Source organism: Acinonyx jubatus, chromosome B4, assembly GCF_027475565.1.
Source record: "Acinonyx jubatus isolate Ajub_Pintada_27869175 chromosome B4, VMU_Ajub_asm_v1.0, whole genome shotgun sequence".
NCBI lineage: Eukaryota > Metazoa > Chordata > Mammalia > Carnivora > Felidae > Acinonyx > Acinonyx jubatus.
In genome coordinates this window covers 907,802-915,627 of record NC_069387.1, presented here as the reverse complement: position 1 = coordinate 915,627, position 7,826 = coordinate 907,802, and the positions used below count along the sequence as shown (strand labels likewise).

Genomic DNA, 7,826 nt, shown 5'->3' with positions numbered 1-7,826 from the left:
ACTCCCATCCCTCCACTGGCTTCCCGAGGGAGTGCGTGCGAGGTCAGGGCGTGGAGACCCTCCACATCTGCAGATCTCGATAGTGACAGGTCTGGATGCAAAGTGCCCTCAGAGTGCTGGGGCCTCGTGCATGACCTCCTGACGCCCAGGGCTGTAGTGGGTGGCATCACGTCGCAGCAGGCACTCGGGCCCCAGCCGGAGTTCCCCAACGCCTGCAGGTGCCCCTCACCCCTCCAGATGGACCTGTTCCCCGTTTTGGCCGGGACTCCTTTTCCTGAGAAGTCTCGCCGGTCCCCACAGCACGAGTGTGTCTTGTTACCTCTCTCTTTCTCACCCCTTTCCTCTTCGGATTTTGAGAATTTAAAAAAATTCACCTTCCAACAATTCTGCTGCCGAGATCGGCATTTATGCTATTGGAGGTTCTTTGTTTTGTTTTGTTTTGTTTTGTTTTGTTTTACAAAAGCTTTCCCCCCTTTTCATGCCTTTCCGGGTGCTCCTTTTTAAGGCATTCTGTTCTTGTTTCATGAGTGCGATATCTACCCTCCTCTCTCTAAGGATGCGAATTCGAGCATTTTCATTTCTTCCCCCTGCATTGTGTCTATTTTCTCTGGATGTTTGTGTCTTTCTCCTCCTTGTTCTGGTGTCTGAATTCGATGTTGGGTGCTCTCCTCCAGAGTCTGATAGTTCTGGGCTGTCCACTCATAAGAGCAGGGCTGGTGGGCTGTTGGTAGCTCCGTGTGTGTGGTCACCATCGGATGGACCGCTGAGGAGGTGCCACAGGCCCTCACTTAGAAACTGTGGACATTTCTCACATCTTGTGAGGATGACACAGTCCTGAGGCCGCTCACTTAACCCACTCCGGGAGAGACCTTCTCTGTGACCCCAACCAGGCAGCAAGCCTTCTCCAGGCCTCAGCTGCCTTCCTGCGACAGGTGGAGGGAAGGGACTTCAAGTTTCCCAGGAGCCTTTTGCTTTGAGGCCGACCTGGTCCCTGCCGCCGTCCGCTTCTGTGCCATTCCGGTGCTGTGGTATGAGTGCTTGCCTGCTGGCCTCCCTCGCGGTGTCAGCTGTTCTGGGCCTGAGGAACCCGTCACCACTCCTCAGTCTGTTTCCCGGCCCCCACAGTCTCCTTGCTCTGGCTTCCTGTCCCCTTTCTCTGTAGGGACCTGCACCACATTCTTCTCTCCCCTTTTCCTCCCCCTCCACCTTCTCTCCCTCTCTGCCTCTTGTCATCTGAAGAGTCAGACAGGAGCACAGGAAAAACCTAGCCTTCACGTCAAGGAAGCCCCTGGGCTCCTTTCCACTCTTCAAACAACGCTATGCTCCAAGCTCGGGGTGAGTCACGAAGCGCGCAGATCCACCCCGAGGCCTGACAGTTGTTGCCCAGTGCACACCCCCTCCTCACCACCAGGGCCAAGAGCCTAGCAGCCCCCGCACAAGCACGTGCTGAACACCCGGCTGAATCAACAGCAGCCTCATCCGTGGTCTCCTCCCCGGCAGCTGCTTAGCGGAGAAATGGCCCCAAATGGCATAGTTTTAACTTGTTCTTCTTTAGTTTTCTTTTGCTTACACACGAGTGTCTGTAATTTGCTAATTCCCTCATATCTTCTGCTGCATTTTTGGTCTCTTGGATTAGATTATAAGCTGTTTGAGAATGTGAGCTGTCTTAGAATTACAGAATCGGGGTGCCTGGGTGGCTCAGTCAGTTAAACGTCTGACTTCGGCTCAGGTCATGATCTCATGGCTCATGAGTTCGAGCCCCGCATCGGTATCTGTGCTGACAGCTCCAAGCCTGGAGCCTGCTTCAGATACTGTGTCTCCCTCTCTCTCTGCCCCTCCCCTGCTCACACTCTGTGTGTGTCTCTGTCCATCCCCTGCTTGTGCTCCCCCCCCCGAAATAATAAATAAATTTTATTAAAAAAAAAACCTAATGAAATCCAGGCTTGTGGACAAGTTTATAAATATGGGCATCTACATTTTATTTTCTGTAGAGCTTCAATGAGACTTAGCACCATTGTCCCCCATGCTATCATTCTGCCCATCTTTTCTTCTTTGTTAGGTGAATTCGTGAACTCCTGGAGGATGGGGACGATGACACATTCATTTTTAAATTTCCTAAGTTTCTTTCCAGATGCCAGAGGAATTATGAAATTTTCATACATCCAAGAGTCACCTGGAGAGCCCATCACACGTGCAAACCCCAGAGCCCTTTGCAGGTGATTCTGATTCTGTGTGTCTGAGGCAGGGCCTAGTGATGTGCATTTTATCCAGCTCCCCAGGAATCCAGGACGGGTGGTCCTCAGAGCACACAGGCATGCTGAGAAATGCAAACCCGGGGAATAAAGGGCGTGTGGCGAAAATGAATGAAGAAGGAGAAGGGGGCAGGTGAGAGAGGCAGACTCACTTCTGATTCCAGATCTCTCAGAACTCAGCCGCCTTCCCATCCCTGCCCCACTCACAACGTTTGTGTTCATTTCCCTTCAGGAGATGAAAAGGACACCTAAAGCCCTCTGGAGGTGCAAAGCTCAGATCTGCCAGGTTGGAAGGGGAAGGCTTTTCCCAGGAGACTCGGAATTAAACTGACAAAAAACAGATTAGCAAAAGAAGAAAAGAGTTTCTTTAGGCCTGCAACGTGCACACCTGGGGAGGTTTGGTGAGGAGGAGCTCACGGAGGGGGGGTGCTTGTGTGCCCGACTTAGTAAGAAAGGGAGGAGAGGAAGGCCTCCAGTGGGAAGAGCAAACAGGTTTCTTTAGGAAAGACAAATCACTTTTAGGAAAACAAACAGGAGATAAGAAGTCTGAGATAATGTTCATCTATGCAGGTGTGAGTGGTCTTTCTGTCTTCTTCATGGCCATGCCACGAGACTCTCCCAGACAGGATTTTCCGTAGGTTTACCCCTGATCTCTCTGCTGGGATTAGTAGTCCACCCCCCGCCCCGGGGGGAAGTCATTTTCCCAGAAGTTGCTGCTTTTTGTCAGGTAAGGCAAGCTTTGAGGTGGCTTCTTTCTATATCCATTAGATCAAATGTCTTGAGTTTAAAATAATCTTCATACTGGGGGAGCCTGGGTGCTCAGGTCGTAATCTCACGGTTTGTGAGTTCAAGCCCCGCATGGGACTCTGTGCTGACAGCTCAGAGCCTGGAGCGTGCTTCAGATTCTGTCTCCCTCTCTCTGTCCCTCCCCTGCTCACACGCGGTCTTTCTGTATCTCAAAAATAAACATTAAAAAAAATTTTAAGTCATCTTCAGACTAATTCCGGGGTTCTGAGTGGTTCCCCAACAGTCTCAAGCTCCTTCCTGTTTTTTTTTTTTTAATGTTTATTTATTTTTGAGAGAGACACAGAGTGTGAGCTGAGAAGGAGCAGAGAGAGAGAGGGAGACACAGAATGAGAAGCAGGCTCCAGGCTCTGAGCTGTCAGCACAGAGCCCGACGTGGGGCTCGAACCCACGAACCGTGAGATCATGACCTGAGCCGAAGTCCGGCGCCCAACCGACCGAGCCACCCAGGCACCCCAAGCTCCTTCCTGGTTTAAAAAAATTTTTTTTTAACGCTTATTTATTTTTGAGACAGAGAGAGACGGAGCATGAACGGGGGAGGTTCAGAGAGAGAGGGAGACACAGAATCCGAAACAGCTCCAGGCTCTGAGCCGTCAGCCCAGAGCCCGATGCGGGGCTCGAACTCACGGACCGTGAGATCCTGACCTGAGCTGAAGTCGGCCGCTTAACCGACCGAGCCACCCAGGCGCCCCATCCTTCCTGGTTTTAAAAAGAAGGTAAAAAAGTGGATACCTGTCGAGAGTAGAATTGTCTTCCGACGGCAGCTCAGTGGCTAGCAGTAAATGTAGTCCAACCCATACTCCCCAGAAAAGATGTTCATTTGTTACCAGTCAGCTCTAAAGCTACCAGAGCACCGGGTTTCACTGCAGGGGTGATGGTTGGCAAAAGTGAACTGAGTTGTCCTGAAGAGTAAAGCTGTAATATAACAACGAAAGTGCGTGAGAAAATGAGCTCACCCAGGTGAGCAAGGACACTGCTTTCTTGGTGGGGAAATTGTTATGCCTTGTCAGAGGATAATTAGTTACTTAAAAGCCAGTTTTCTGCCTTAAAGAGAGGAAGTTTCTGTATGATTATCCCTGGGCAGGGTCGGTTTCCCACCTACCTTATCTTTAGTATCTTCCTTTTTTTTATTAAAATTTTTTTTACTGTTTATTTTTGAGACAGAGAGAGACAGAGACAGAGAGACAGAGTGACAGTGGGGGAGGGGCAGAGAGGGAGACACAGAATCCTAAGCAGCTCCAGGCTCCACGCTGTCAGCACAGAGCCCGACGTGGGGCTTGAATCCATGAACCGTGAGATCATGACCCGAACCAAAGTCGGACGCTTAACCACTGAGCCGCCCAGGCACCATCTTTTAATCCCTTCCTAAGTTCCCTCCGTGCAGAAATACAACACAAGGCTTTCAGACACGTAAGTATCAATTCAGCCTAGAGACACCCTGTTGGGCGGGTACAACTGATCTCCATTTGCAGAGGAGCCTGGAAAAACGGAGGCTAAACTTCCTTTTATTTTCAGTGAAGAAAAGGCCCTGATCCGGTGCAAGCTTTGACTCTATCTGTGGTTCTCGAAGTTCTGTTACTTTGGGGCCGCGTCCTTGGTCAGCATCGGCCAAGACTCTCACAGGACCGCTGCTGCCAGAGGGCCGGGCCTTTAAGGATGAAATGAGAGGCCTCGCCAAGGCCCAGGGTACCAGGAAAGGGCGGCAGCGAGAGCCGGACAGGAAGAGCTGAGGATGGTTCGTGCATCACACGTCCGTCCGGACAGACCCGAAGGAGCCCCTGGACGGTAGACGGGCTACAGAGGGAAAGCCAGCGCGTCAGGATGGGGGCACGCGCTCTGCGCTCTGTGAAGCCGGCCTTCGTCCCCTCGGGTCTCAGATCTCCCCTCAGGCTGCAGGGTTACATGTGGCCTCGAGGAGGATGGGGTCTCAGGGAGCCACTTGCCGGACAGGTATTTCCAGAGGCGCAGGGAACAAATCACCACACGCTCGCTCTCCGTTGTGGAACGGTAAGAAAAATCAGGGAAGGGAAGAATGAGAAGAAGTGCTGAGCGGACACATTCGGAAGTTGAGAAAATAAATGTTTTCAAAGAGGATAATTTAGGGGCCCCCCCGGGCGGTTGAACATCTGACTTCGGCTCAGGTCATAATCTCACAGTTCATGAGTTTGAGCCCCGCCTCGGGCTCTGTGCTGTCAGCGCGGAGTCTGCTTAGGATTCTCTTTCCTTCTCTCTCTGCCCCTCCCCCACTCACACTTGCTCTCTCTCACAAAATAAATAAACATTAAATAAATAAATAAATAAATAAGGATAATTTGGCTCGTGAAGAACATTATTATCCGTGCCCCACAAATAAAGAAATCAACTGCAGATGAGAAGCAAATGCTTTCCCAATCCTCCTAAGTATGCACGTTTTACCCCTTCAGAACTTGGTTTTCTAGGCTTTGATCTTATCATGGTTTTGATGCTTTGATTCCTTTCTCTCTTGTCTACTTATGATCAAACCTTTAAAAAGTTGTTCGACATAAACACTCCGCTTTTTCTGTTCTGTTTTTTTTTTTCACTTTGAAGCATAACATACATATGAATGTGAGCAATTATGAACATCCGCGTAACAGCCTCTTGGAACAAGAAGCACATTAGCAACAAGTCCTGGGTACCTCCTGTTGAATCGACACTGTGCTGGGGACGCAGGACCTCCGCCTGACACCACAGAGGGAGTGGCTGTTGACCCCGGTCCACGGGGCTGGTAGAGATCAGACTGCGATTCGGTGACTCACCAGCTGTGGAACTTCGGTCACTTTCCCTGCCTCGGAGCCTCGGTCTCCTCACACACGCCGTGTTGGAGGGACACCTATCTCATAAGCTTGTTTGCGGATTGAGCACGTGAGCCCTGCCTCTGTGCCGCCCCAGCGGGCCTGAAGTCACGGTGTTTCAGCACGCTCAGCTGCCACCCTGGGCAGGTGTCTCTTCTCCATCCCCTCACCCACCATCAAGACCGAAAGTACACTGTTACAGCCGATAGCCCAGTGACTTTCAGTGACGTTTGGTCAAAGGGAAAGGGGGATTTTGTGGTCACGATAGCTGGGAAGCAGTGCTGACTTCAATGGGAGGGACAGGGCCACGAAACACCGTGGAACGTGGAAAGCATGGCCTCCCCAAGAATGTCGTCAGCATCCCCTTTGAGAAACAAAGCCACGTCTGAGAGTCCAGAAGGAAATAAAAAAGGATTGAACAAGCCTTTGAACAGGTCTATCAATGCTTATATTCTATAACTACATAGTTGTCTCAGTGTCTAAATTCTATCATCTTTGTTACACTTTAAGACCATAATTTTCGGGGCGCCTGGGTGGCTCGGTTGAGCGTCCGACTTTGGCTCAGGTCATGATCTCGCAGTCTGTGAGTTTGAGCCCCACGTCCGGCTCTGTGTTGACAGCTCAGAGCCTGGAACCTGCTTCGGATTCTGTGTCTCCCTCTCTCTCTGCCCCTCCCCTGCTCACGCTCTGACTCTCTATCAAAAAATGAATAAATGTTAAAAAAATTTTTTAAAAAAAGACCATAGTTTTCTATCCTGTTTGGAGAAGGAGACAGAAGAGCTGATCGTCTGTTTTTGTGTTTGTGGAAAAATACAAATAGAAAATAAGTTTGCTTAATGAAAACTTAAAGTGGAAAAGGCCCAAATATGGAGAGTGGGCTTAAAAAATTGGGGCACTCATTCATAAGTAATGTATTCTACAGCCATATAAAATCATAGCAAAGAAGACTCTTTACTGACAGGAAAATATTAAAGTTATGTTGCTACATGAAAAAATAAGGCAGGAAAAAACCCAGACAAATAGACATTGCAATTAAAACACATGCAAAGGAAAATATGAACCAGACACCAAAAAAAGGGAAGAAGAAAGAAAAGGAAAGAAAGAAAAGGAAAAAGAAAGAAAAGAAGAGAAAACCAAGTGACAGAAATTGCCTGTGAGAGTGATGAGACCAGGCGCTAACCAAATCTCAAAGTGGCCATTATAAATGTGTTCACAGAGCTAAAGGAAACTATAATTTACAAAGTAAAGGAAGGTATGATGACAATGCCATGAAAGAGAAAATACCAATAAAGAGCTAGAAATAATTTAAAAAATGGAAATTTTGAGGGGTTCCTGGGTGGCTCAGTCAGTTAAGTGTCCGACTTCGATTCAGGTCATGATCTCACGATTCGTGAGTTCGAGCCCCATGTTGGGCTCTGTGCTGACAGCTAAGAGCCTAGAGCCTACTTCAGCTCCTGTGTCTCCCTCTCTCTCCCCCTCCCCTGCTCACTCTGTCTCTCCAGAATGAATAAATGCTAAAAAAATTAAAAATTATTTTCAATAAATAAATAAATAAATAATAGGAATTCTGAAGTTGACAACTGCAACAACTAAAATGAAACATTCACTAGAGGGTAAATTAGAACCGGCAGAAAAAGCACACTTCAAGGCAGACCAATACTGATTATGCAATCTAAAGAACAGGGAAATAATTATTAAGAAATAGGAATACAGCCTTGGAAAATGGGTAGGACAATATTCAGGGCACCAGCATACATGTAATGGAAATAGAAGGACAAAAGAGAAAGAAGCAGAAAGAATATTCAAAGAAGTAACGGCTGAAACCTCCCAAACGGGAATTCAATAAACTCTAAGTGGGATAAATACAGAGTCCCACAATAGACACATCATACTAAAAGTGCTGAAAGCTAAGGACAAGGAGGAAATCTTGAAAGCACAAAAAAACTCGTCACTTACA

The 7,826-nt window shown here is 48.5% G+C and overlaps 1 long non-coding RNA gene across 1 annotated transcript; it reads left to right on the top strand.

The window, feature by feature from the left end:
- The first annotated feature begins 1,944 nt into the window (after window positions 1-1,944).
- Window positions 1,945-6,532, top strand: LOC113603557 (uncharacterized). Its single transcript, XR_003425153.2, has 3 exons — window positions 1,945-2,385; window positions 2,485-2,653; window positions 5,625-6,532. It is a non-coding gene; the product is annotated as an uncharacterized LOC113603557 (long non-coding RNA).
- The last annotated feature ends 1,294 nt before the right edge of the window (window positions 6,533-7,826 follow it).